Here is a 25,821-nt window from a genome sequence, read left to right as displayed (position 1 = left end):
AGGGCAGCTCGCTTGCCTCGCTGCCCATCGCCGAGACCCGGGCCCCCGTTCCGTGTCCTGGGGCGTGGGGATGGGGAAGTGTGTCACCGCCTGCCTTCCCCATCCCTTCTGCAGAAGCCATGCACAGGGGGTCTGCTCGGGGTTGCGTGGCCCAGCTGTCTGCAGGCCCCTCTGGTCCCTCCTGCCCACCTGGAGAGGCCTGTAGTCCGAGGCAGCACTGGGGCTGGGAGAACGAGGTGTATTGGATTTGGAGGGAGCACGGGCTGGACTCTGAGATGTGGTGACTGAGGGACATGGAGCTGACGTCCACCTCGGGGTGCGTGCAGCCCCGAGACAGGCGTTCCAGGACCTGGAGGTGGTTTCAGATGACTTTTCCCTTTGCCGTCCCTGCAGCTCCTCCAGGGCACTGCTTAGGGGCTGGGATTCCGTAGACACAGCGGTGGAAATCCTGGCTCTGAGTGCTGAGAACAAAGAACATCTCGTGTCTTCATCTGGGTTTGCAAGGGGTGTAAATGGAGGGGCCGCTTTGCTGGGCTGAGGATAAGGCGGGGCGTGGTGGGGACATGGCTGGAGGGGCCGGAAAGGGCGCCTGGGAAGGGTGTTCGGGGGCCTGGGGGACAAAGTTGAGATGGGGACCCAAGGGGCAGGTGGGGTCCTGCAGGAGAAAGGGGCCGGGCCCTGGGCTGGGAGGGGAAAGGCCCTGCTCTGGGTGGTGAGCAAGGGGCCCCCACTGTCGAGCCTCTGCTCCCCGGGGCTGTCCCCTGGGGAGTGGTCTCTGCTCTCTCAGATGCACCAGTGCCCACCGCTGTGTCGGGCGGGTCTTCCACGTACGTGGGCGGGTGTGGAAGGGGCTGTGCTCTAGCCAAGTTCAGCGGGTTTCATGCTGAGGGGCCCTGGGTGGGTGAGAGCACAGGGTCCCCAGGCGGAAGCAGGGGTCTTTCCTACTCTCCCACCAGCTGGGTCTGCTCTGGCCCCACCCTCGTGGAGCTGGTTCCCGCCGAGGCTGCAGGGCTGCCTGTGCAGGATGCTCCGGAGAAACAGTAGCAACATAAATGCTGCAGGGCTGCCCCGCGGGATCCACCCCGGTCAACAGCTGAGGACGTGCAGCTTCCCTGGAAGGACCTGGGGCTGCAAGGAGAAGTCACCCCGTTCCTGCAGGCGAGGGGGGCTTTTGAGGCCGCTGGATCCCACGAGTGCAGCCGGATGCGCTCCCGTCTGGTGGAGGAATCTTCCCAGCCAGGACGGCAGGAGCCACATCGTCTCCTTGATGCCCATGGGGAAGGACCTTCTCACTGATTCTGGAGGTGCTGCCAGAGCAGCTCACAGCACCCCACAGTGAGGACTGTGACCGAGGCGGGCAGTCGGCCTCAGGAGGAAGCACGGGGAGAGAAGTGCTGCATCCTCACGGACGACGCCGAGGCCCAGCGGACGATTCACAGCCGCATCGCCGCTGACGTAGGGCCCGCTCTGTCTCCTGTGCCGTGAACACCCTCTCTGCGGGGACTCAGCCCTGACCTCGGCCTCATCTGTCAGGGTCTGGAAGCTTCTTCCCTCTGCTCGTGACAGCTGCACAGACAGATGAGGACTCAGGGCTGAGCCTCTCCAGCCTCCTTCGCGCTGGAGCTCCCGTCCAGGCCTGCGTGGGGTCGTGGGCACTGCCTTATGGGCGTCCTCGTAGAATTCGCCCTCCAAAGTGGTTCAGGCTGTGGACTGCACCCGACACACACATTCCTGGGGCTGCGAACGTGCACGACTGGTCTAGTCTGTGGGGCATGGGGACCAATGGGCCTGTGGTCCCAGAGCGTCACCCCCGAGGGGGTCCCCCGGCACCCCACCCTGCCTGTACACTTGCCCCACAGGGCTCAGGAACCCAGAACTGGGTAGCCCTCGTTCAAGGCCACGTGTGTGCTGGGTCTGGGCTCCGGCCTCCCTGGAGATCTGGTTCAAAATGTGTGTGGGAGTCTCCCCGAGAAGGGAGCTGGGACAGCTCTGCCGGGAGCCGGCGGGGGGACCACGGACACCGCGGAGCCATTCGGCCTCTGTGCGTGTTCCCAGGAAGCTTGCATGCAAGCCAGTCCCCAACAGGCTGGGAGGGGGGCCCGGCTGGGCTGCAGGGCCCCCGGGTCTTGGGGCACAGCCTGTGGGAGCTTGCAGGCCGTAGAGAGGAGCTGGGGTGTCAGTGCCAGGGGCGCTGGTCGGGGGATACCAGCCCGGCCGTAGGGGGTCTGTTTACATGTTCAGGACTGAGGTGGGGACGGCGCTGGGGCAGAGAACTCGGGGCTGCCGTGGCCTTCCAGGCTGGAGACAGGCAGGGACGTGGGACAGCCTGAAATGAGCCGGGAGCTCAGAAGGGGCGCCCGGAGGGCTGAGGCCAGGCTCTCACGCCCTTTGAGAGAGCAGCTGCAGGCCAGTTTGAGGGAAGAGGCTCGGACCCCAAACCTGGGGGACTGCTGGGGACCTTCTTTCCCTCCCACTGGTCCCCAGGGTGCCTCCTTGGCAGGACAACCTGGGGAATGGGGACGTGAGCTCCCTGCCCCTGGTCACTGGAGGGGGGACCAGGCCTGTGGAGCTGCCCTGGCTGGAGGGCCCTCTGCTCCCCGCTCACCCCCGGGTGGGAAGCTGCCTGCACAGCCCCTGGAGGGAAACCCAGCCATTTCTGGTAAACCCTCCGAAAGGCTTTCTGCTGCTTTGAAAATGGGAACTCAGCCAGAAGGAAAATGAAATGGAGTGGCTTAAAGCTTAAGCACACCACTTGCTGCCTGTGGAAACTCCCCCGGAAGAGGGGAGCACCTGCCGTGCCGTCCTCCCCCTAAGCGGAAGCTTCCCATCTCAGGGTGGGGTCGGAGGTCACAGGGTCGGGTCAGGGAGGAAGCACGTGGGGCGCTGATTCCCTTTGTTCCCAGGTCGCGACTCCCCAGCTGTTGGCAACCCGCCCCCTCAGTTCCTCCTCGGCAGGTGTGCTGTGTGCACGGGGGGGTGACACGTCCCCTCTGAGCTGTCCCAGCGTCATCCCAGTTCATCCACTCTCTATAGGGATGCTCCCACCTGTAAGAGGGATGGACCCCGGGAGCCCATGGGAAGGACATCCGGGTGTCTGTCCCCTGCTCTGAGGTGGGCTGGCAACCGACGGGGCTGTCAGAGTGGGGAGGGGCCTGTGGGCGTGAGAACCTAGGCTTCTTCCTGGAAACTGAGGCACGCTGCTCTGGAGGCTGAATGCCAGGCTTGTGGTGAGTTTATTGTTTATAAAGGTCGTTTGACAAGATTGACCTAAAATGTCAAAGTGAAAAGTTTAAAAATCCAGATGTTTTAAATCATTTTTTTCTTAATAGTTGCTATTCAGTAATACAAATCACAATCTGTATTTTGGATATCTTACTGTTTTGAGAAAATTGTTAAAATATGTACAGTCGTTTTACTTTTTTGAAAATTCATATTTAATTTTTGATAAAATTCATTTTCTTACATTCTGAATATCATCGAATTTTATTTTTAGTTCTATAATATTCCTGTCAAAAGTACACAGTTCTAAAAACTCTTGAAGTAACGTAATAATTAGAAAGTTTGCAGGAATGAAAGCAAGCAACACTGTTTTATGGATTTTGTTTATGGGATTCGTATGTCCCTGTTTTATTATTCACTCGACCTCACCAGGCAACCAACAGAGCTGTCAGCCACACGTAACGGGAACCAATTCAGTCACCTTTCCTGTTTCGCCGCCTTTCAGTAATGTAGAAACCACAGATGTACACGTATTTTTCAGCGCTGTCCTATGAGGTACACTTGTCAAGGTAGGAAGATGGATATATTACAGTATAATTTGATAGGTTGATTTTTAACTTGCAAATAAATACTTAGAATATGCCTCGTGGCCTCTATCTGTCCTGGCAGAACTGCTCCATGGCCGTCCTTGAGCTAATTATTGTCCTGACCCTTTACCTCCCCCCAAAATCAGGGAGGCCTGCAGGCTGGTGACCGTGAACTTGGGTCCTCACCACACAGGGTCTGTCAGAGCATCCGGCGCAGAGCGAGGCCCTCATACACGTGTGGGACCTGGCGGTGGCCTTTGGGATCCTCCTCTACTTTACTCATTCCTCCCCAAGAAGCACTGGCCACAGTTGCAGCAGGCGGACGTGCCAGCGCGCGCACGTGCACTGTGTGTGCGCAGCGGGTCCCACGCGTCCCAGGAATTCACCCGGCTTCGGAGCTGACAGGGTTAAGTCTAATTAAGGGGCTGCATCCTGAGCACCAGGCAGGTATTTTCCTCCCCAGGCGACTGACTCTGGGGACGCAGCACAGAAACGGCCACGTTTGCATCACGAAGCCGGGCTGGGTAGTGACAGACGCCCGGCCGCCGGGAGGAGAAGCTGAGACCGAGAAAAGGGGGTTCCCAGGCTTCAAAACAGGACCTCAGAACGGCAAGCCAGTCTTCAGAGACTCATTTTCCTTGGTCAAAACTAGAAAAGCCATCTGAGATTATCCCAGCCCCCAGCAGAGGAGCGGGGCCAGACTGCCAAGAGGGGCGGCAGCGACCTTGTTGTTCTAACAGGCACCGTTAGAAGCACTTTATCGTCACTCCTGCCTCCCCGGCCTTCCCTCCTGCCTCACTCCCCCCTCCTTTCCACACGTGGCTAGTGGAGGCCTGGAGCCTTCCACAGGGAACCACGGCACAGAGGGGGCAGGAGTGCACTCAGCAAAGCACTGGCACCGAAGCCCACGGGTCTGTGGGAGGTTCTGCGGACCCTGGTCCCCTGGATGCATCTGCAGTCTCCGGGGCTGGGGGCCAGGGTCTATCCTGGTTGGAGGGTCTCTGAATAGAAGGAATGCTTGGAGCGGCCCTGTGGGCACCTCCCGGGCCTGGCAGAGAGTCTGGCCGTGGCCTCCACGTTCAGCCCCTGGAGTGGATGTGGACAGTCAGGCCGGTGATGCCCTGGGTGCTGCTGGACCACAAGAGCCTGATAAGGAAGCCTCTGCCAGTTACAGAAGGATGGCTCGGGCTGAGAACCTAGGGGCTCACGGGGGACTTAACGGCGCCTTCCTTTGCCCTTTCGGTCCCCCTCCTTCTCTCCACCTCTGTGCCCAGGGGCCTGGCTGCTGGGGCCTCATTGCCCTTCTCCCAGTGGGACAGCGGCAGCACGAGGAGGTGGGTGCCTTCTGTGCTGACTGCAGAGTCCCAGTGTGTGTGTGGGGGGCAGTCCGGGCCAAGAGCGCAGCCCCTCCACACCTACATGGAGGCATCACCGGCGCCGCGGCCTCCGCTCCCTTCGCCAGTGGGCCCCGGGGGGCCAGCATCTGGCTCCGCCTTTCCATTACTTCTGTTTGTGTTTGCGCCATTTCTTGGGTAACTGGGCTAACCCGTGAATTAATGATGGAATTTGTATTTGTGCATTGTAAATATTGTAACTTTAGAACCAGTTGCATAAAATATGAGAAATGTATTTATAACGGAGCTTGTGTATTACCATAAGAGTTTCATCAGGGGAAATAGGTTTAAGCATTATCATCACGAAAAAAAGTATTTCATTTCTCCTTATTTATAGTGCACAGTTCATTGGTTTTTGTTTTTTTTTTAAAGGGAGAAATAAAAAGAGTCCATGCTGAAACTGCAGAATGAATTCAGATCTGTTTACCTCTCGAGACGTATCATGGACAAAAAGAAAAACAAAGCTGGTGAATTGTGGGAAGACATCTCTGAAAAATCACAGCATCACTTGAGCCGGTGCTAAGTAAGTAGGTAAGAAGCGAAATGTTTTCATGTTTATTTACAGCTCAAGGGGTCAAGTCATACATTTAAAAACTGTTCTTATGGGTTTTGTGGAGCTGATTGATAAAGCGTGTAGGATGGAAACTGCGTTACGTGCGGGTCGGCGCTCTGACCTCTGAGGGCTCCGCTCCAGAGCCGGAGGCCTGGCCCGTGCGCTCCACGCAGACCTGCCCGCATTCAGCCATGGCCACTGGCCCAGGCCTATCGTAGAAACAGGGACTCCTGCCAAAATGAGCAAGTGCTGAGAAGAGAGGAGGCAGAGGCGGCCGTGACCGAGGCTCCTGCCTGGCGGCCTGCTCCCTTATTCAGTCGCCTCCTGTGACATGAGGCCCTTCCACTGCCACACGCAGGGCACGTGTTGCTTCCAAAGGGTAATGAAAAAGTAGCACACACCGAGTGAGCTCATGGCTTTTACCCGTTTCCCCAGAAGCCAATAGACATAAGGTCCCGCAAAGCTTAGTGATTCGGCCTTCGTGGAACCATGTTTTCTAGCAGTTCTGCCCTTGCAGCAAATGGCTTTGTCGTGACCGTCAGCTCTTCCCTGGTGATGTCGAGCATCCTTGAAAAGATACAGGAATGGACAAGCACACACCCGTGGTCCTTTAAAGTATTCCAGGCTGCCGCCTGGTCTCTGTACTCGGCTTGCTTTCCTGCTCCATTCGAACCATCCTTATGCCGTGGCTGGGCAAGAAATGTTTAGCGGGAAGGTTATAGTCATAACATCACGTTTTATTCCCTCTGCATAATTGCTTTGGCAAAGAAAACCAAGGCCCTTTCATTTTCTTACACCTAAATGCATTTTCTTAGCAGCTTATTTTCTTAGCATCTTAATAATTCTTGCAATGGCGCTAGCTCCTTCCTTGGTGATGGTAGAAACTGCAGCAGAGGGAACACGGGCAATGCCGTCCTTCTTTTTTTCTATTTTGGCTGATATTACAGCGTCCGCAATCCTGAAAGGAGGAGAGCAAACGCTTTCCAGCTTGGGATCCATCAGAGCGATTGTAAACCTCAGTGGGGGGCTGGCTCACTGAGGCTTTGGGAGCCCAAGTTGGGGGGAGGAAAGGACGCTGGGGATGGACGAGGGCCCTACGTCCCCTAACTGGAGCCTCTGGGCGGCTTGTTCTCTGCTCGAGGCTCAGCGTGAGTTGGTGTGAATGAAAATAAGCCTTATTCAAGGGCAAAACCTCCCTAAGTTAGGGGCACGGCCCTCCAACAGCTTGCCCGGTGGCCTGACACCCCTCCCCCACCATGAGGGGGATGGGCCTGGGCTGCTCTGTGCTCAGATAGGGACACGTCTCTGCTGGTCAGACCCCTGCCCAGGACTCGGCCTGACACCCTCGCGGCCCCAGCCCTGTTCAGCCCTGCACAAGCTCTCGCTGATGACCCCTCCATCCTGGGGCCACCACCAACAGGCCAAACCCAGCCACTCTGGCTGAGGACTGCCTGGTAGGCTTGCCGCAGAGGGGCCATGGGGCACTGCCAGCCTCCACTCTCCAGAGCTCTCTGTGACGCCCCTCGTGTTCCCCAGCCTGCTGGCCCCTGGCACTGCAGACAGAGGCGAGACCTGCTTCTACCTGGGACCCACTGAGAACTTAGGGCTCTTCCAGGCGTGCCACCAGCCTCCAGGCCTTCCAGAACAGTCCCTGCCCTGAGCAGCGGCACCTGCACAGTCCTTTCTGTCAGTCTGGGGCCTTCTCTTCCCGTGTCCAGTGCCTGGTCTCTCAAAGGGCTGACTCACGGTGGCTGAGAGATGCTCAAAGCAGGGGCTCCAGAAAGACTGGGAAAACACGGTGGAATAATTGGTTGTTTGATTTTTTGGGAAAAAATGGATCCAAACCTTCTCTGGGGGCAAGATCAGAGCCCCCATCTTAGAGTTTAGTGCGTCTTTAAATTGCATCTGGGGCAGGGGCCGAGGACTGTGAATACTCCCAGAGCTGAGCGCTTCGCAAAGTAATCATCTGACCCTAAACTTACCGCAAGTGTGGATTTGCACATCTGCAGTTCTCTGCACTTCCTAAGGGAAACCCCTGACATCGTGGCCACCTAAGGCCATCTGGCCACCACTCGGAGAGCGAGTTTATCAGTGAGTGCCCGGACACAAGGCACCTGCTCTTGACATGTACCTTGGAACGTCAAAGCCCGCCCAGGTCTCCAGGGCAGGAGATGAGCGGCTCTGGTGAGAGAGCCCAGAGCCAGGGCGGGATCTGGCCCCTGGCCCCTGGATGCCCCAGTAGCTACCATCCCAAGGGCATGAGTGGACACCCAGGCTCTGCCCAGAAGCACCTGCTCATCGTGGGATTTTCCTTCCTGGCTGTGACCTGGGAGGCTCCCCCCTCCCCAGATGTCCCTGTAATTAACGTGGCTGCACCCCACCGCATGGGCGGCGTCTGGAAGCCCTAGCTTCCCATGGCTGCTTAACAGAGCATCGCAAACCGAGGGGCTGAAAGCAACAGAAGGTTACTGTCTCATAGTTTCGGAGGCCAGGAGTCCTAAATCAATGTCTGCAGGGCTGTTCTCCCTCTGAGGCTCTAGGGGAGGGTCCTTCCTGCCTCTTCCAGCTCCTGTGATGGCCAGAATCCTGGACACTCCTTATCTCACAGCTGCACCCCTCCTATTCCTGCATCTGTGCCATGGCCTTTCCCTGTGTGTGTGTCTCTTCTTTTCTTACAAGCACACCAGCCATTGGCTTAAGGGGCCAGGCTAATCCAGTACGACCCCATCTTAACTAATTACATCTGCAAAGGCTCTATTTCCAAATGTCACCATCTGGGGGTTCGGTGGACGTGAAATGGGGGACACTAGTCATCTCAGTACACTGGGTGATGTCATCTACAAATTTTCACTTGCCATCTGCCTCTACAAGGATCAAATCATGAGCCGCTGCACCTGCTGACCTTCAGCACCCCTGAAAGGAGCTCAGGGCGGAGATCAGGAATGAGGTGCTTTGTGCTCTGGGAGAAACTTGCAGCACAGGCCGTCAGATGGTTCAGATATTTTCAGGAGCAGATTTTGTGAGCCCAATTCTTGCATCTCCTTGTATCTAGAGAGGCACTAAAATCCTTCCTGGTGACGTCTGCTCCTCGGGACGAGCGGAAACCTCTGCAAAAAATATGTGCTTGATTTCGCGTACTCCCCCTTCAGCAAAATCACATCTCTACTGACTTCCCCCCACCTCTTGGGAGCAGTTCCTCAGAGCTCTCTGACATGCTGTCTCCCGGGCTAGTGTCCTCATTTTGCCCCAGATAAAAGTTACTCGCAACTCTCAGGTTGTGCATTTTTTTTTAAGGCGACAGTGACAAGAGCAACGCCAGAGGGTTTACTGGTAACTGGCTTTGACCTCCACTCGCCTACAGGAGGCTACATGCCTGGCTTTGTACTGATGTTCCCACACTGGTGGCCGTCTCCCAAGTTCTCATCAGCCTCTGGATTAATGGCGTGCATGGCTGGAAGCAGATAGGGGACATTCTGCTCCAACAGTAAAGCAGCTGTCACAGGGTTTCTAACTCAGTGGGAACCACGTCCAAGCACGACCTGTCCTGCTACACGACTCACTGTAGGAATGGGGGACTCTGGTACTTTTCCATCCAACTCAGAAGTCGCAGCCCCTCTTTTATGGGGGCCCTGAGGGCTCCCTCCAGTGTGTGTCTGCTGGACAATTGTTCTGCTTGCCTGTCACATCAGAGCTGCGTCTCAGCATCAGCTGGCCATGGTCAGGGAGCAGAATCTGTACCCGGAATTCAGGGAAGGAACCAGGAATGCGGCAGCTTTGGCAGGACTGATTTTGCACTGACTTGCATCTTCTTTTTCTAAACATTTTCCCTAAGTGGTAACATCTCATGCTCGGCTCAGTCAACTCAGAGCGAATTGATCTTGAGTCAGGAGCTGTGGAAACTGGTTACCCGAAGAAATGGTTGACCCTAAATCATGTTCTGTGAGGTCACCCTTGCCATGCAGTTGCGGGGGGGGGGGGTGTCTCTCTAAGACCTCAGCCTTGAGGGCAACAGGTGTCCCCAGCCTGCATGACACTGGAAAGGGCGATAAGGGCGGCTCTGTGCCAGCTGACTTGGGGCCAGGCCCGTGGGGCTCAGGGCTGTGTTTTCCCAGGAACCACCCCACGCTCGCTGTCTGGACAGAGCAGAAGCAAAGCTGGACCCAGACTCGGGGTCAGCCCTGGAAATGTCAGGTCAGAGCCCCAGTGGAATGTGGGGTGATGCCCAGGGCTAGTGAAGGGTCCACTGGGGGAGGAAGGAGGGGCCCGGTGGGCATGGGGAGAGGGGCAGGGATGGGCTGTGAGCGGTCCCGACGGCCAGCAGGCCTCCCTGTGCTGCCTCTGTGGGGCGTGTCCCAGGCACAACATATGTGAGCAGGAAGCCGACACGCCCCGGGGCTTAGAGCCAGCACCGGGCAGGGACTTGGTTCCTTCTCGGGAGAAATTGCTCCAGAGTGGGGATGAGAGGAACACATCGGGGTGTCTCCGTTCTGGACAGTATCCCGGCCACAGAACCTGCCACGATGGGGCCGTAAGGGAGGCAGTTGGCCTTGCTAAGTCATCAGACCGGCCGGAGGAAAGGGAACTCTGAGAGCGACAGCGGATCCTCAGAGGGAGGCCAGCAGCCAGGGTGAGACTGGCGTCACCCCCAGGGTGGCTGGATCTGCGTGGCAGGGTCTCTGCCTGGAGCAGGCCCTCAGTGCGACCGTCCAGGAAGACCATCCAGGAGGCCCCTACATCCTGGGCCGCTGCGCCAAGCTTCGCAGGGAAGTGGGCAAGCGTGAGGACAGGCCAGCCTCCTCCTGGGGCCTCCATTCCTGGGGCTGGTGCACAGGCAGACACAGAAACGCAGCTTCTCTCTAAGCGAACTTTACAGACAATGGCAGCAGACTCACTGGAGAGTGCAATGCAGATCCCCAGGCCTGCCCGGCCCCAAACGTCTCGGAGGGCCTCTGAGAGCCCCTGGCGACGGGCGGGGGGCTGGGCTGGTAGTCACACCTGCTCTTGCGCTCAGGGCGCATCTCTGGTGGGTCCTGCTGCAGGGCAGCTCTCTGCGGCACGGCTGCTACCGATGCTGTGGTGGGTGGTGGGCTTCCCGTGGGCTGAGGTGGTTTGGGCACGGCTGCTGCACCGATGCTGTGCTGGGTGGTGGGCTTCCCGTGGGCCGAGATGGTTTGCCCACCGCGATCCAGCACCCGGAGCCGCGCCCGTCGTGCGGGGAGGATTCAGCGAACATTTGCTGCAGGTGTGAGTGAGTCTTCAGGAACGCGCCGCATTTATACTTTTAATTTTGGGAGGAGGGTTGATTCTGCTTTGAAACCTTTGACAGATAAACCATTAGGCCCGCATAACTCCCTCCCAAGGCAGCCCTTCCCCGACGGCGTGTTCCACGTGGTGTCGTTAGTCCCCCCGCCCCAGGCTCCGGCCATCGCTGGGAACTTGGACCCTCACTCCTTCTCCTCCGAAGTCTCCATAACTTGACAATGTCAGACACGGCCCCGTGCGAGCAAAGAGGTCCTTGTTGGCGGGGTGTGTGGATCCTAGAGCAGAAACAGAAACCCACTCCCCCAGAGGGCGGACACAAAGACCAGCGTGTCACGTACCGTAGCGGCTGGCAGGTGCTTTCCCAGCAACTAGATTTCTTCAAGGGTCTACAAGGTCATGACATCACCGACATTAAAAGAAAGGTCACCAGGGATGCCTGAGAGGCACTGGGGCCAGGCGTGCGGGAAGCAGAGGGTCCCCCGATTAGCTGAGGGGACTCGAGGAAGGGTAGCGAAGAGATACTGTGAAAAGGGAGGCTAGAGAAAGGGTGGGATTCTGGCGCTTGGACAGCGTGGCTGCACCGCCCGAGCTGGGCTGGGAGCTGGAGGGGAGCGTGAGATGTCGGGGGGGGGGGGGTGATGCGGCCAGCTGGAGGAGGAAGCGGGGTGGCAGCACCCTGAACCCCTCTCGTCCCCGTCTCACACCCCCTGATGCCCTCGCCCCTTTGGCGGAATCCAGCTGGGGGTCAGAGGGCATCTGCGGGGCACAGGGCTGGGTGGATTGAGTGGGTAAAGGAAAGCAAACCTCACGAGTATTTAGTTTCACCTTGTTTGTGCCACTCTTTTAGAAGACCCAGTCTTTCCTGTCATTCTCTGAGTGTGTAAAAACCCGTCCAGGTGATCTTTCTAGAATAGACTCAGAAATGTCTATTTCTCCTACTCAAACCTGTTCTTTTTGAGATTCAGTATCTTCATCCCAGGAGGCGTCGATTCCTTTCAAAGCCACAGAAGCAGGGCTCGGGGACCTCGGGCCATCCATTAGTGGGCCTACAGAGGGTTTTTTTTTCCAGACAATAAGTTGCACATTAAAATTCTATGATGTGATATCTTCAAGTACAACCCAGCTCTCTTTGGACACAGCAGTGTTCTGGCCTCGGCTTCATCCCATTTCATATCGCTACACAATTGTAGGCTGATTGCAGATCGCTGGTACTGTTAATGCCAAATTCCAGCCATCAGTAGAAAAAAGACTCACCTGTCAGCTTTCTCTTGCCTGGAGGTAGAGAGACAGCAAGAAAGAGAGCGAGGGGGTGAGGGCCACCAACCTCTGTCCCCAGGTGCTGCCGAATGCAGTTCCAGGTCCTCTTACAAACTGAAAATCCCTGTGCCCAGTGACTCTAGGTTTCAAGCATTCAAAGTGGATTTTCCCAGCAGGACTATAAGACGCAACAGCCTGATGTGCTTATTCTCCACGGGGGGCTCGAGCTGAGCTTACTGAGGAATCGGGACATTCAAGGAACTGACCTTCTCTAGCCTGGAACGTCCTACACCGATCTGGTGATGGGTCGGCAGCTGGACCGGGTGTGGGGACGTCCGTGAGTGAGCAGCCTGGCGAGGGGGTGATGGCTCTTTTCGTATTCACTGTCCGTATCCCAAACTTCACATTAGAGGTGCAGACCGGACTGAGGACTTCTGAGGTCCTTGGGAATCCCAGCACCTGTGGAGGTGGGTGTCGCTTGTAATCAGAGTCTCTGCACAGCTGTGGTTTTCTTCCTAGAAAGAAGGTATTGATATTTCCAACCCCGAACCAAGTCTTGCATCTTTTCAGTGTCCAACAGAAGGATGGTGGGTATCTGTAAGATGTTATCTTTGGTGGACGTATCTAGATAGCTCTTTCCCCCGAGTCTGCAGTCAAGGACAGTGTATCAAGGATGCTGTACCAGTTTTCTCAGGCCACCATGACAAAGTACCACAACCTGGATTAGTTCTTTCACAGCTCCGGAGGCCAGAAGTTCAAAACTCAAGGTGTCGCAGGCTAGTTCCTCCTGGGGCTCAGAGGGAGACTGTTCCAGGCTTCTCGCCCAGCTTCTGGTGGCTTCCGGTAATCCTTGATGACCGCTGGCCGGTAGATACAGCCCTCCAGTCGCCACCTCCATCATCGCGTGGCCTCTGTCTGTGTCCAGACTTTCCTCTTCGTACGGGAGGCCAATCATTCTACTGGGACCGCCCGAAGCCCACGTGACCGCACCTTGGGACCTCACTTAACACATCTGCAGAGACCCTGTTTCCAAATAAGGGCACATTCACAGGCACAGGAGATTAGGACTCAAACACATCTTTTGGGGGGACGTAATTCAACCCAGTGCAATGGTTTGGGCTCAGAGCCTGGACCCTGAGATATGGATCAAGCTAGTGAACTGTTAAATGTCTGGTTATTAAGTGTGATTCTGGCCTTGGGTGTGAGAACACCAGGCCAGGAATGGTTCCTTTTTGGCTTCAGGTGGGCCTCAGAACCCCTGGGAAGAGGGTGTGAGCATCTGTTGTTGAATCCAGGGATACAGTGGTTATGAGATGCCATCGCCTGGGCACCGTCCATCCTAGAAATATACACAGGCAAAGGTCACCGGCGTGGGAGATTTAAGATTGATGGGACCCTTTTTGCAAGCACCCACCCACATTTCCTTTAGTTCTGTTTGCCCCCTTGAGTACAGAACACAGGAAGAATGTGTATTTGTCAGAGAAGGCTGGACTTGTCAGCGCTCTCCAGAGAAACAGAACCAGTGGCATATACAGAGTAGGAGGTTTTTTAAAGGAATGGCTCGTGTGATGTTGGGGGTAGGCACGTCTGAAACCTGCAGGGCAGGCTGGAGACTCAGGCAGGCTGTGATGCTGCGCTTTTGAGGCAGATATTTTTTTCTTCAGGGAACCTCAGTTTTTGTTGTTAAGGCTTCATGGATGCGGTGAAGCCCACCTACGTTCTCAGGGGTCATCACCTTTCCCTAAAGTCGAATGATTATCAGTGTTAACCGCCTACAGAATCCCTGCACAGAAGCCCTTAGATTCGTGTTTGGTGACATAATCAGGCACCATAGTTACAGACACGTAAAGCTGCTTATCGCAAGGCTGGCCTGGTGTTAACTATGCCGAGTCCTTGCTTCTTTGTTTCAGGCCTGGTGACCTGGCCTGGGCCACTCTTTCCGAAAAAGGTTTTCTCATCAGTGGAATGGGAGTATCACAGCAATCCCTAAATAGGCTCTTGTGTACAGAGATGAGCACCACGGGGTCTGCAACATTCACCCTAAGGAACGTTGCAAAGGAGACAGGGCTAACTGACGCTGCGGTCCAGCCCGACGTGTCCTCAGGGCAGCAAGGACGGAGACTGCCCACTGCCCGCCTGCAAGGGGCTCCCGGGGGAGGGGCTCTCGGCGGCCTGTCTCTGCCCGTAAGGAAAGGACCAGGGGCCCTGGGCCCACGTGGACCTGAGCCAATGCATGGTGGTGGGGTGACTGGAGATGAGGGTGCATTCCGTGCTACTTTTGACGTGGGGTGGGGTGGGACAGAGAAGAAAGACACCATGGCCCAAGAGCCTGATCAGCGACCAGGTGAGCAGAAAGGTGGCGCAGGGCACTCTGGGTGGGCCCTGCCCACGTGAGACGCCTTCCCCAGAGACCCCTAGATCCTCCCGAGCCCCGCCCACTTGCCGCCTGGTCTTCACACCCAGCCCCAGACCCGACCATCCTCTGTGGTCTGAGCACCTGCTGCCTCCTCCTACCTGGCCCCCCCGCCCGCCCGTCCTCCACGCTGCCCCGCGACTCCCGTGGACTTGCTCGTTGGACCACCTGCCACCAGCTTGGAGTCCTGCAGTGGCTTCCACTGCCCTGAAGGTGGAGGGAAGCCCCCCAACCCCTGCGCCCCCCTGCCCACCTCGCTTACCATGGGACAGCCCTTCTGACGCGGGCTGGTCACTTCCTGTCCAGTGTGCCCACTCCCTTCCCGCTCAGCCCTTCCCTGCAGTTAGAGGACCTCTCCTGTCGTGGGCTGGCTAGGACACCATCCCCTCCTCCCCGTGGCCCCCTGCGGGCAGGGGCACGTATCCCCGATCCCCGGTGCCTAGGGCAGCAGGGGCCTCGGCACTGAAGCCGGGGAGGAGAGAGTGGGGACAGACACGTCTGCCGGAGAACTTTGATCCAAGCAGAGCGGTGACTCACGATGAAAGATCACTGGTCACGGCAGAAGCAGCAGGAGGCCCGGCAAAATCGGTTCGAATTATGAATTAATTTATTGATGTTTCTGAATAAGTGGGTTGTTGGCAAATGTCAAGCACGCGCTGGTGAGCACACAGAAAATCTAGATTCTATTCCTATCTGGGCGTTTGGACACAAGCGTGTCGAAACGTCCAACGTCGGGGGTCTGTCTGTGAGGCCGAGAGGACGGCAGGAGGAAGGGGCAGCTGCTGACACGCTGTGACCTGGCACTCGGGGCTTGTCTGGACGCCCTCGCTGCGGAGACAGCCCGACTGCTCCCACACCACTTCTTCCGCCCTGCCCTGTGCTCTGCGAGCTAACACAGGGCTCTGCCATCCAGCTGGGGAGCCTTCCGCAGCCGGCAGCTTCCCTCCCCCTCGCCTCCCTCCCCAGGAGCCTGGCCGCCACCCCCCGCCCAGTCTCCATCCTCCACCAGCCTCTCCTGCAGCCGCAGCTCACCTAGTTTCTGCTAACTGCTCCCTCCTTGGCTGTCTTGATCTCGCTCTCCTGCCTTCAAATGTTTGCAGGTCTGAGCGGGGATAAAAGGACATTCCTTTAGTGGGATTGCTGGGTCGTATGGTAGTTCTATTTGTAGTTTTTTAAGGACCCTCCATATTGTTCTCCATAGCGGCTGTATCAATTTACATTCCCACCAACAGTGCAAGAGGGTTCCCTTTTCTCCACACCCTCTCCAGCGTTTGTTGTTTGTAGATTTTTTGATGATGGCCATTCTGACTGGTGTGAGGTGATACCTCATTGTAGTTTTGATTTGCATTTCTCTAATGATTAGTGATGTTGAGCATCCTTTCATGTGTTTGTTGGCACTCTGTATATCTTCTTTGGAGAAATGTCTGTTTAGGTCTTCTGCACATGTTTGGATTGGGTTGTTTGTTTTTTGATATTGAGCTGCATGAGCCGCTTGTATGTTTTGGAGCATGTACCCTGAGAAAACCATAACTCAAAAAGAGTCACGTACCACAATGTTCATTGCAGCTCTATTTACAATAGCCAGGACATGGAAGCAACGTAAATGCCCATCAACAGATGAATGGATAAAGAAGATGCGGCACATATATACAATGGAATATTACTCAGCCATAAAAAGAAATGAAATTGAGTTATTTGTAGTGAGGTGGATGGACCTAGAGACTGTCATACAGAGTGAAGTAAGTCAGAAAGAGAAAAACAAATACCGTATGCTAACACATACATATGGAATCAAAAAAAAAGAAAGAAAGGAAGAAAAAAAAGTGGTCAGAAGAACCTAGAGGCAAGACGGGAATAAAGATGCAGACCTTGGGCTTCCCTGGTGGCGCAGTGGTTGAGAGTCCGCCTGCCGATGCAGGGGACACGGGTTCGTGCCCCGGTCCGGGAGGATCCCACATGCCGCAGAGCGGCTGGGCCCTTGGGCCATGGCTGCTGGGCCTGCGCGTCCGGAGCCTGTGCTCCGCAACTGGAGAGGCCACAACAGTGAGAGGCCCGCGTACCGCAAAAAAAAAAAAAAAAAAGATGCAGACCTACTAGAGAATGGACTTGAGGATACGGGGAGGGGGAAGGGTAAGCTGGGACGAAGTGAGAGAGTGGCACTGACATATATACACTACCAAACGTAAAATAGATAGCTAGTGGGAAGCAGCCGCATAGCACAGGGAGATCAGCTCGGTGCTTTGTGACCACCTACAGGGGTTGGATAGGGAGGGTGGGAGGGAGGGAGACACAAGAGGGAAGAGATATGGGGATATATGTATAGGTATAGCTGATTCACTTTGTTATAAAGCAGAAACTAACACACCATTGTAAAGCAATAATACTCCAATAAAGATGTTAAAAAAAAAAAAAAAGGACATTCCTTGGCCCAAGAAGATGCCTCTCTTCCTGGGGATTTGATCCCTGCCTGAAGCCTGTCTTCGGGAGGGATGTGGGTACAGGAGGGGACGCCAGTCAGGCAGCAAAGTCTCCCTGGACAGTCCCGGCGGGGCCACCATCAAAATGACTGCACGGCTGGAGCCAGGAGGAGGCGGGCAGCCACCTGTGGCTCACCCGTGCCCATCCCTCCCTCCAAAGACTCGTTTCCTGGGCCTCATTCCGCCCCTAACAAATGCACGAGAAGCCACTCATTCTCCAAAAACCAGTTTACAAATGTTCCCCGACTTTTCCCATTAGATTTCAAAGCCTTCTCTTTCAGCCTCCGAAGAAAGGATCATTTCTTATTAATTATCAGGGGACAGGAGGAAATGACAGGTGAGCCTGGAGTTCTTTAAAGAGCGAAAAGGCTGAACTGAAAAGTGAAAGGCTGTGTATTTTCTGCCCAGCCTTCGTCTCAGTTTGCAGAATGAGAAATAATGAAATCAGTTTCATCTAGATTAGCTGAGGCACATGCCCGGCGGTGTCTCAATTCATTCCGGGTTCAGAGAGAGCAGGGGTTTCGCTGTGTTCCTATTCTCTGGCGTACAGATTCTCCTCTGCGAGAATGTGCCGTGATCTTCCTAAGATTCCAACAAACCACTGAATCTCTCACGACGCACAAGTCTTGTCCTGTTTCCTGTGCCACGATCTGAACACGACAATTGCACACAGAAATGCAATCCCGGAGTTGGTTTCTAAATTCACGTTTTGGTTCTCAAGCATCCAACTAATTTTATTCTAATTCTGTGGATGGATGGAGTTTTGCTGAGCTGCCAGCCTCAGCAGTTCTGTTCATCCTGACTTTGACTCCTGTTTATATCTCTGGCTCCGGGGGGCATTGGCAGGGAAGAGAGATTTGCAAAAACAAGCCCCTGCCTATTCAGAAAAGGATGTTGGGCTAATTTCACAGGTACAAGTGCGGAAGGCAGGAGCTGCAATTCTGCGGGAAATGTGCCTTATTTGTAATCCCTCCATGTCACTCTGAGGTCAAAGAGCATTGGTTCACCGTTGGGCCCAAGGTCCAAGGAACCCACGTCTCCTCCAGAGACAGCCAGGGCCACCACCCTCCCGCGGTGACTCTCAGGTCTGGGGTCCATCAGGTTGTGCCTACATTTTTGTTTCCTCCCTTAGGAAATCCCAGGTCGTGCTTCACTGATAGGAGTCCAAAGTGGGTCACCCACTCCATTTATTTGTGCGATGTTTCGAGATGAAAGGGAAAGGTGAAGTTTGATTATATTTTCAGGCCATCTGGGGGGTCCTGAGCTTCACAGTAGGCTGCCTCAGGCCACCTCATCTGAGCACTGCAGGCCCCTCTGATTGTCGGGATATTTACTTAGTTGCAGGTTCTCCCACGCTGGGCTCATGGCTGGTGTGAGTTACTTAGTGTTTCCTCAGAAAGGCATGTTCACCTCCTAACCCCTGACACCTGTCAACGTGACCTTGTTTTACAATAGGCTTTTTGCAGATCAGAGCTGTTATCAAGTTAAAATGAGGTCACCCTGGAGTAGGATGGGCTCTAATCCAGTGGCTGGTGAACTTATAAGGAGAGCGATTAGAAACCAGACACCCAGACAAGAAGGCCAAGTGAAGACGGATGTGGAGGCTGGGGTGATGCAGCCACAAGCCAGGGATGCCAGGAGCCGCCAGGAGTGGGAAGAATCAAGAAAGCCTCGTCCTCCAACACCTGCCAAGAGAGAATGGACCTACAGACTCATGGATTTCAGACTTCCAGCCTCCGGAACTGTGAGAGGTTGAGTTTCTGTGGTTTTAGGCTGCCCAGCTTGCGGCGCTTGTCACAGCAGTGCCGAGGCACTGGTGAGACTGTCCAGCCCTGTTTCCACCTGACAGGGATGGATTCTAACAGCCTCAATCCTCTGATCGGTCACTATGCTCTTCCAACGTCAGGGCCTTGGGCAGGAGCCGGGAGGAAGCCCCTCCCTCCTACCAGGGGTCCAGTGTGGGACTGGTCCACACTCTGCCCTCAGAAAGCCCACCCGGGAAAGTGGATGAACACGGAGCCACGGGGGTTTTCCAGCTTCCTCATGGCAACACCCACCCAAAGCCTGCCGGGGGGGGCGGGGCCTGGCAGTGTGTTTACAGTCATATACTGGGTACAAGTTGCCAAGTACACTTAAGCTGCAGTCTCTTGGTTCTGCTCTTTCTTTCCACTTGCACCTCCCGTGGGCGCTGCAAGCCCCTCTGGTGGAAGGCTGTGCAAGGGCTACAGGCGTGTCTGGGATGTAGCTCGTGGAGGGTGCGTTGGGGGTGCCCTGAGTTTCTGTGTAGCGGGCCTACACTCGTGGAGTTCAGAGCCACTTCCAGATGGATCCAGTTCCTGCTGGAAGCTTCCAGGAGCTGGTAAGGAGCAGAGCCTGATTCACTGCAAGGTTGACAGCCATGCTCGGAGACTTCACACTGCCCTAGATGGCCTGTCTTCTGCCCGGCCAGCCCTCACCAGGCCTTAGACATTTTAGCCAAGAGACCAGTAGTTTATGGCCAGTGGTGACACCATCACCCATTGTCCCCCCGTTTGCTGCTCTAGCTCCCGACGGATGCCTGCATTTGCTCCTGAGGTCATTTCAGCCCATCTACAGAGGTGTGTCATCACCTCCCGGTGATTTGTCCTAAAATGTTGGTGCCCAGCGGCAACTGCACGTCCACACGCTAAAGGGCCATCAGCTAGAGTCTTCTCTTGCTACCCTAGAGAACTCAACATAATCAGACACCGTATAGTTCCAACCTGAAAGAAACTCAATAGACACTTTTCCAGGCTTGACCACCAGCTGAAAAAATGGCAAGACGTCACCGACATTGAGGTACAAAGAAAGATATCTTCCCACACATCAGTAATAATAATGTAAACATTTCACTGAGCTGTGCTGGAATGAAGACCAGCTTCTCCCTAGAAAACAGTCCCACAAAGTTGCCACTTGAAGAAGCAACCAGAGAACGTGCCGCCAGGAAAAGCAGTTATGGGGGCTGTTAATTAATTCAGAAAGTTATGCTTTTTCCTGGATTTTGTGATGTTGGCGGCCTTCCCAGCACTTGGAAATTTAAAACGTGTTGTGATTTCTTTTTCTTCATATTTACTTTACTGCCCTGTTTTGTATTTATTTCTTAAAGAGACCTCTCAGCTTCAGGCCCCAAGCCCCCTTCATTTCCCAGCCAGTTTATCCGGGGTGCGCGAACGCCCTGTGTGCTCCCCGTCCGGGTGGCCCATCACCTGCAGGTCAGGGCTCACCCTTCTCGGGTTGAACTGAGCCAGCGTTTCGTGCTCCCTCAAATCTCACTGGGCCCCGTTCCTCAGCCCCTCTTCCTGTGCTCTCAGACTCTGGAGGAAGTGTGGAGGGCTCTGAGGAGGGCTGGGACCTGCCCCTCACCCATGTGTCCACTGCCACCCCCCCAGCAAAAGCCGGCACTTGGCCAGCTCAGGTCATCTGGTCAACCATCTCGACCCCCGCTGCCCCCTCTGCTGGCACCTGGGAGTGTCTGGTCCTCAGCCAGGCAGGGAAGACCGCCCCAGGGTTCAGGACCTCCTCCGCCTTGTGACCTCGCACTCTGAGACCTTTGTCTCTTTCTGGATCAGCTCCACGCTCCCGGCCACCCCTGCATGATGCGAGGACCCACTGGACCTCAGAGGTGCCGCCTGCAGACACTTCGTGCTCAGACCAAGCCTCCGAGCTTTCGACCCCCAGGTACTGCCGCTCTGTGCTGGGAGCCTGGGGTCCCTCCAGGCCCTTAGCAGAGAGTGTGGGAGCAGAAAGCCTGTGGGAGCAGCATCCAGGGCTGGGCAGACCCAAGCTCGGCCTTAGATTTCACCATCGACTGTGGGAAACGACCAGATTCCTGGACCTGTTAAATCTCTCTCTCCCTTAAAAATGGAGATAAAAATACTTCCTCACAGAGCGTTGTGAGGACACGTGAGGTGACAGTGCAAAGCACAAGGCCCAGGGCCTGCTGTGCACGGCTGAGCCTGTTAACACTGGTGCGTGTGTGCTCATTGTTTCTTGATAAACTGAAGTTTTGCAACAGTCAAGTTGCACCCCCTTTATTGTTCCCTCACTTTGCCCTGAATTCCTGGGAAGCCCTGCCCGTCCTCCCAGCCCACTCCCCGAGTGCCAGAAATAGGTGGGCACGTTCACGGTGATAGGAAGAGGCGATCTGAGGTCGTCACTGGTTGGAGGCAAGGAAACTGGGGTGATGAGGACGAGTTCTTGTAGGAAACAGGATTTGGGCTGAGACCCGTGCTGCGAAGCCGGGGAGCCCCGAAGGCGCACATGGAGCGGCCTTGGAGAGGTCAGACGATTGTCAAGACACCTGTAGAACGTCCACTGTCCAGCCCTCACTGTCCTTCAGTTACATTTGCTGGGTCTTGGCATTTTGCCCTCTGTTTGCCAACAGACACATGTACCCTCCACAGCCGGGTGGGAAGTAGGGCGATGGACTCTGACTTCACCAGACTGCTCTGGGTGGGTGGGCAGGTGGTGGTGGGCTTTGCTCGTCTTTAGAATAATAGCCCTGTGACCTGGTCTCCACCTCTGGCTGTGAAACAAGGCCGCTACCCAGTGATGGAAAATGGGCAGTTTTCCTCGATATGGCAGCAAAGACCATTAAGAACGGGTTCCTTTCATTCTTCACATGTTAATTGAATTTTCAGTTGATCCTTAATAGGAAAAAAAAGGAAAAGCAATCTATAGTTGTACCCTGAATAAGATTTCATATTATTTTGCCTTGAGACTGCAGCCTCCTACAGAAGATGAATCACCGGGCACCTTGCAAACAGCTGAGACTCTGGCTTTGAAAGGATCCCTCCAGGCGTGGATGGGCCAGCCTGGGGGATGGGCCGGTTCTGGGGACTCGGGGCTATTGTATCCAAGGCGCTGAGAGCAGCTCTCAGGTGTGGGACCTGCAAAGAGGTGAGCCTTCCCCTACCTCATATTTAAAGAAGGATTAAAAGCTTAATGTTTGCCAGTACACCCCCAAACCTTGTGGAGGAAATGCTGTACATGCAGTAAATCTATGTTCACGTCACTCTGTCCCTACACAGAGTTGTTTAATTGGTTTATAGAACCGTCTCCATTTTAAAATGTTTTGAAGTATTTGTAGTTGAAATGTTCCAGTATTCAAAATGCATACATGTGATCAAGCAAAAGTCCTGTCTCTAAAGGAGGGTGTTGGTGACCTGAAGGCTGAGCTTGGAAGCTCCCACCTTCAAGAACCCCTCCCTTCCCTGTACACACACACTTTCCTTAGCACTTTTCCTTAGCACCTTAAGGGCCTCTGTAAAGAATGGTGTTTAACAGTACAAAATTTCCCAGAATTAAAAAAGAATATTGAAATATAGTTGATTTACAATAGTGTGTTAATTTCTGCTATACAGCAAAGTGACTCAGTTATACATATATATCTTCTCTTTCATATTCTTTTCCATGATGGTTTATCACAGGATATTGAATATAGTTCCCTGTGCTCTACAGTAGGACCTTGTTGCTTATCCATCCTGTATATAATAGTTTGCACCTGCTAATCCCAAACTCCCAATCCACCCCTCCCCCACCCACCTCCACCTTGGCAACCACAAGTCTGTTCTCTATGTCTGTGAGTCTGTTTCTGTTTCATAGATAAGTTCCTTTGTGCCATATTTTAGATTCCACATATAAGTGATATCATATGATATTTGTCTTTCCCTGTCTGACTTACTTCACTCAGTGTGACAATCTCTAGGTCCATCCCTGTTGCTGCGAGTGGCATTATTTGTTCTTTTTTATGGCTAATAGTCCATTGTGTACATGTACCACATCTTCTTTAACCAGTGTTCCGTCGATGGACATTTAGGTTGCCTCCACATCAAAATTTCCCAGAATTAACCGTCAAAACAACCAATGTAATAAGTAATCAAACATGGGCTGATCCCAGGGCTGTGCTGGACCCACAGCACAGTCCCTAATTCCAGGCAGCGGCCCCTGACAGCCGGGTGTCTGTGCTGGGCGCCCTGGGGGCTGAGGGAGGGTGGGCACCCTGCCCACAGCGAATGGGGGGACCCTGGGCTGCCCGGCGGATGGGGTCCTGCCACGAGGTGAGCCCTGATCCGCAACTAGATTGTCTGCCCTGCGACTTGGGGGCAGAGTGGATCCTCTCAAACCTGTTTCTACTGGGCAGGATGATAACCTGACCCAGGAGCTTCTGCTCCCATGCCATCACAAGTGCAGAGATCTTCTTCTCCATCTTGATGTCTAGGATATTTTCAAAACTGTTTATGTTAAATATTAATAACAGCCTCACTAGGGTTTTGCCTCGTGCTGTAGCTGCAATTTCGCTGCTAGTTAGGCTAATTAATGTACTACGCTTCGGTCCTTAAACCGAGAACTGTGCTTACATGATTCTCCTGAGCCTGATACGAATGTCTTTATAGATGGAAACGCTTCTCCCATGGAAGTGGAGGTCAGAAGGCAGCGGCAAATCGGTTTTGCAGGTGGTAGCTCACCTCTCACGCCCCACGGCTTACAATCTAGGTCCTGATCCAGCAGCAGAGAAGCTGGGGCCCTGGGGGCCCACAGGCGTGTCCCATCTTGCCGAGCAATGTCGGGGCACCCGCTCTAATCACGGAAGCCTTTTCTAAGTTACCCCCTTTCTGGCCACGGCCCTGATGTTTATCCCAGAGTCGTGGGCTTCCCTGCTCACCCGTGGAATTATTCAAACAAGCCCATCACATGCTCCTCAGGGACCGAAGGGCACCCACCCTCCTGTTAGGTTGGAGCCTCTTCCAAGGCCCCCGGCTGTGAGAGGCAGCCCCAAGCATCCCTGCTCTGACAGGTGGTTCCTCCTCCCTGGGCTCGTGACAAATAAATGAATTAATGGCTGTCCATCTCCTCAGGTGTCACGCTTTCAGCTGTCCCCATAACCCCGGGCCAGCAATCCCTCCCTCCCTCCCTCGCCCGCAGGGGAGGGGGAAGCCATCAGAGACAACCCCGGCTGCTTCTGGCCGAGGGAAGTCCGACCCCAAGCTCAGGGGCCACGTGATGAAAATGCCCTTCGAAGGGGACCTTCAGCCCTGTCCAGTGCAGGTCAGCTGAGTGACATCCTTTCCCAGTCCTTGTCCAAACTAAGTACAACCCCTTGAGTTTCCACTTGGAAAAAAAGATCCCGGTTCCTCTGGGGTCCTTTTCCTTTGTGATGAGCACGCATCTCAGGGGAGAGCACCGTGCTCGTCTGCCTGCTTGGCCACGTCCCGTCACAGTCCGTAGAGCGGAATCTCTTAGCATGAATCCTATGCATTATTCCTTTACGTTCCCTTCCATGCTTTGCTCCTAAACTCGTCCTGTTGCCCATCTTCTTGGTCCTTCTCTTAACCAGGGACTTGCTTTCAGACTCAGAGGATGGCAGGCAGAAGCTCCCACCTGAGCGAGCACCGGGAGCCTGCACGTGCGGGGTCACAGCTCCGGCACGAACTCCCAGCATCCTCACCGCTCCACCGGGTCCTTGGCACTCACCGCCAGCCACTGACCCACTGTCCCTGCAGCTCAGGAGCAGGTGTGGCTCCGTGGCCCTCAGGCTGTCTCCCTTGGTGTGTGGGACATCCTCTCTACAAGGTGGGGTTTAGTTCGGGAGATGCCATTGCCCCTCGCGCTCTGTGATGGTCCCATGGCGGGAGGCTGGGCTCCTCCCGGGAGGAGGGGTCTCTGGACCCCGAGCAGATGCTCCTCTGTGGGCTCCGCCGCTGTCTTTGGGTCACCTGAGCGTTCTGTTTGTGCTTCTCCCAGGAGGGTTTGCTTGTAGAATCCCTCATGTGGCAGATTTTATTTTTGAAATTTGGTTGCAGCAATGTCTCCCATCACATTTGCTCTTCTGTTCTGTGGCTTTGCCAGGCCCCCGACCAGGAGCGGCGTCTGGTGCCCCCGAGTCTCCCCTGGAATCTGGGTGGGTTTACCCACTTGCTTTGCACCAATAGAGCAGGGCGTCGGTTACCACGAAAGAAATACGGCATCTCAGGCAACCAGGCTGTGAAAAGTGCAAGCCACGTGAGAGGTTCTGCTCTAATGATGAGACTCCACGTGGGGAGAGACAGAGACAGACAGAGAGACAGAGAGGGACAGAGACGGGCACACACACATCAAGGGGCACCACTCAGGCCCCAGCAGACACCCCTTGAAGCAGAGAAAACACACCCAGCCAAGCCTACCCCGTATTCTTGACTCACAAAACTGTTCAAAAATGCAAGTGTTGTTTTAGATCCCTATTTTAAGACGGCTTCTCATGCAGCAATAAATAATTAAAATACATATACTCACAATAGCCACAGATATTTGAAGTTGGAAAATAATTATCAGCATTTCCGCTGCCTTATCCGTTTATCCAGGGGAGTATTGTTCACATTCTCAGTAATAACTGTTTCAGAAAGGAACACTGCAGAGACAGACGTTTGGTTCCTTAGAGGGAAATAACGATATGATAAAGGATACAAGACGCTGCCTGTCAGGACCATCACTCTTGGAGCTGAGAAACCATCAGAGGTCATCCAGGTTGTCCAGTTGGGTCTTGTGGGCCCCCAAGTCCACCAGAGATGCGTCAGCGACCCTCTCCCCCAACCCTGGCACCGACCCTGACTGCCGTGGGGCGGTGTCCCACCTCCACTCCTCTCTTCTGCTAGGGTCCTTGACA

General features: G+C 54.8%; 1 long non-coding RNA gene across 2 annotated transcripts in view; it reads left to right on the top strand.

Moving 5' to 3' along the window:
* LOC137208615 (uncharacterized) overlaps positions 1-25,821 on the top strand; it is a 515,571-nt gene that overhangs the window by 421,075 nt on the left and 68,675 nt on the right. For both annotated transcript variants that reach the window (XR_010935686.1, XR_010935687.1), the window contains exon 4: positions 5,573-5,731. This is a non-coding gene — a long non-coding RNA (uncharacterized lncRNA). The remainder of the gene's footprint in view (positions 1-5,572; positions 5,732-25,821) is intronic.

Source organism: Pseudorca crassidens, chromosome 16, assembly GCF_039906515.1.
Source record: "Pseudorca crassidens isolate mPseCra1 chromosome 16, mPseCra1.hap1, whole genome shotgun sequence".
NCBI lineage: Eukaryota > Metazoa > Chordata > Mammalia > Artiodactyla > Delphinidae > Pseudorca > Pseudorca crassidens.
Note: the sequence above shows the minus strand (reverse complement) of the source record. Positions and strands in the feature narration are given on the sequence as shown.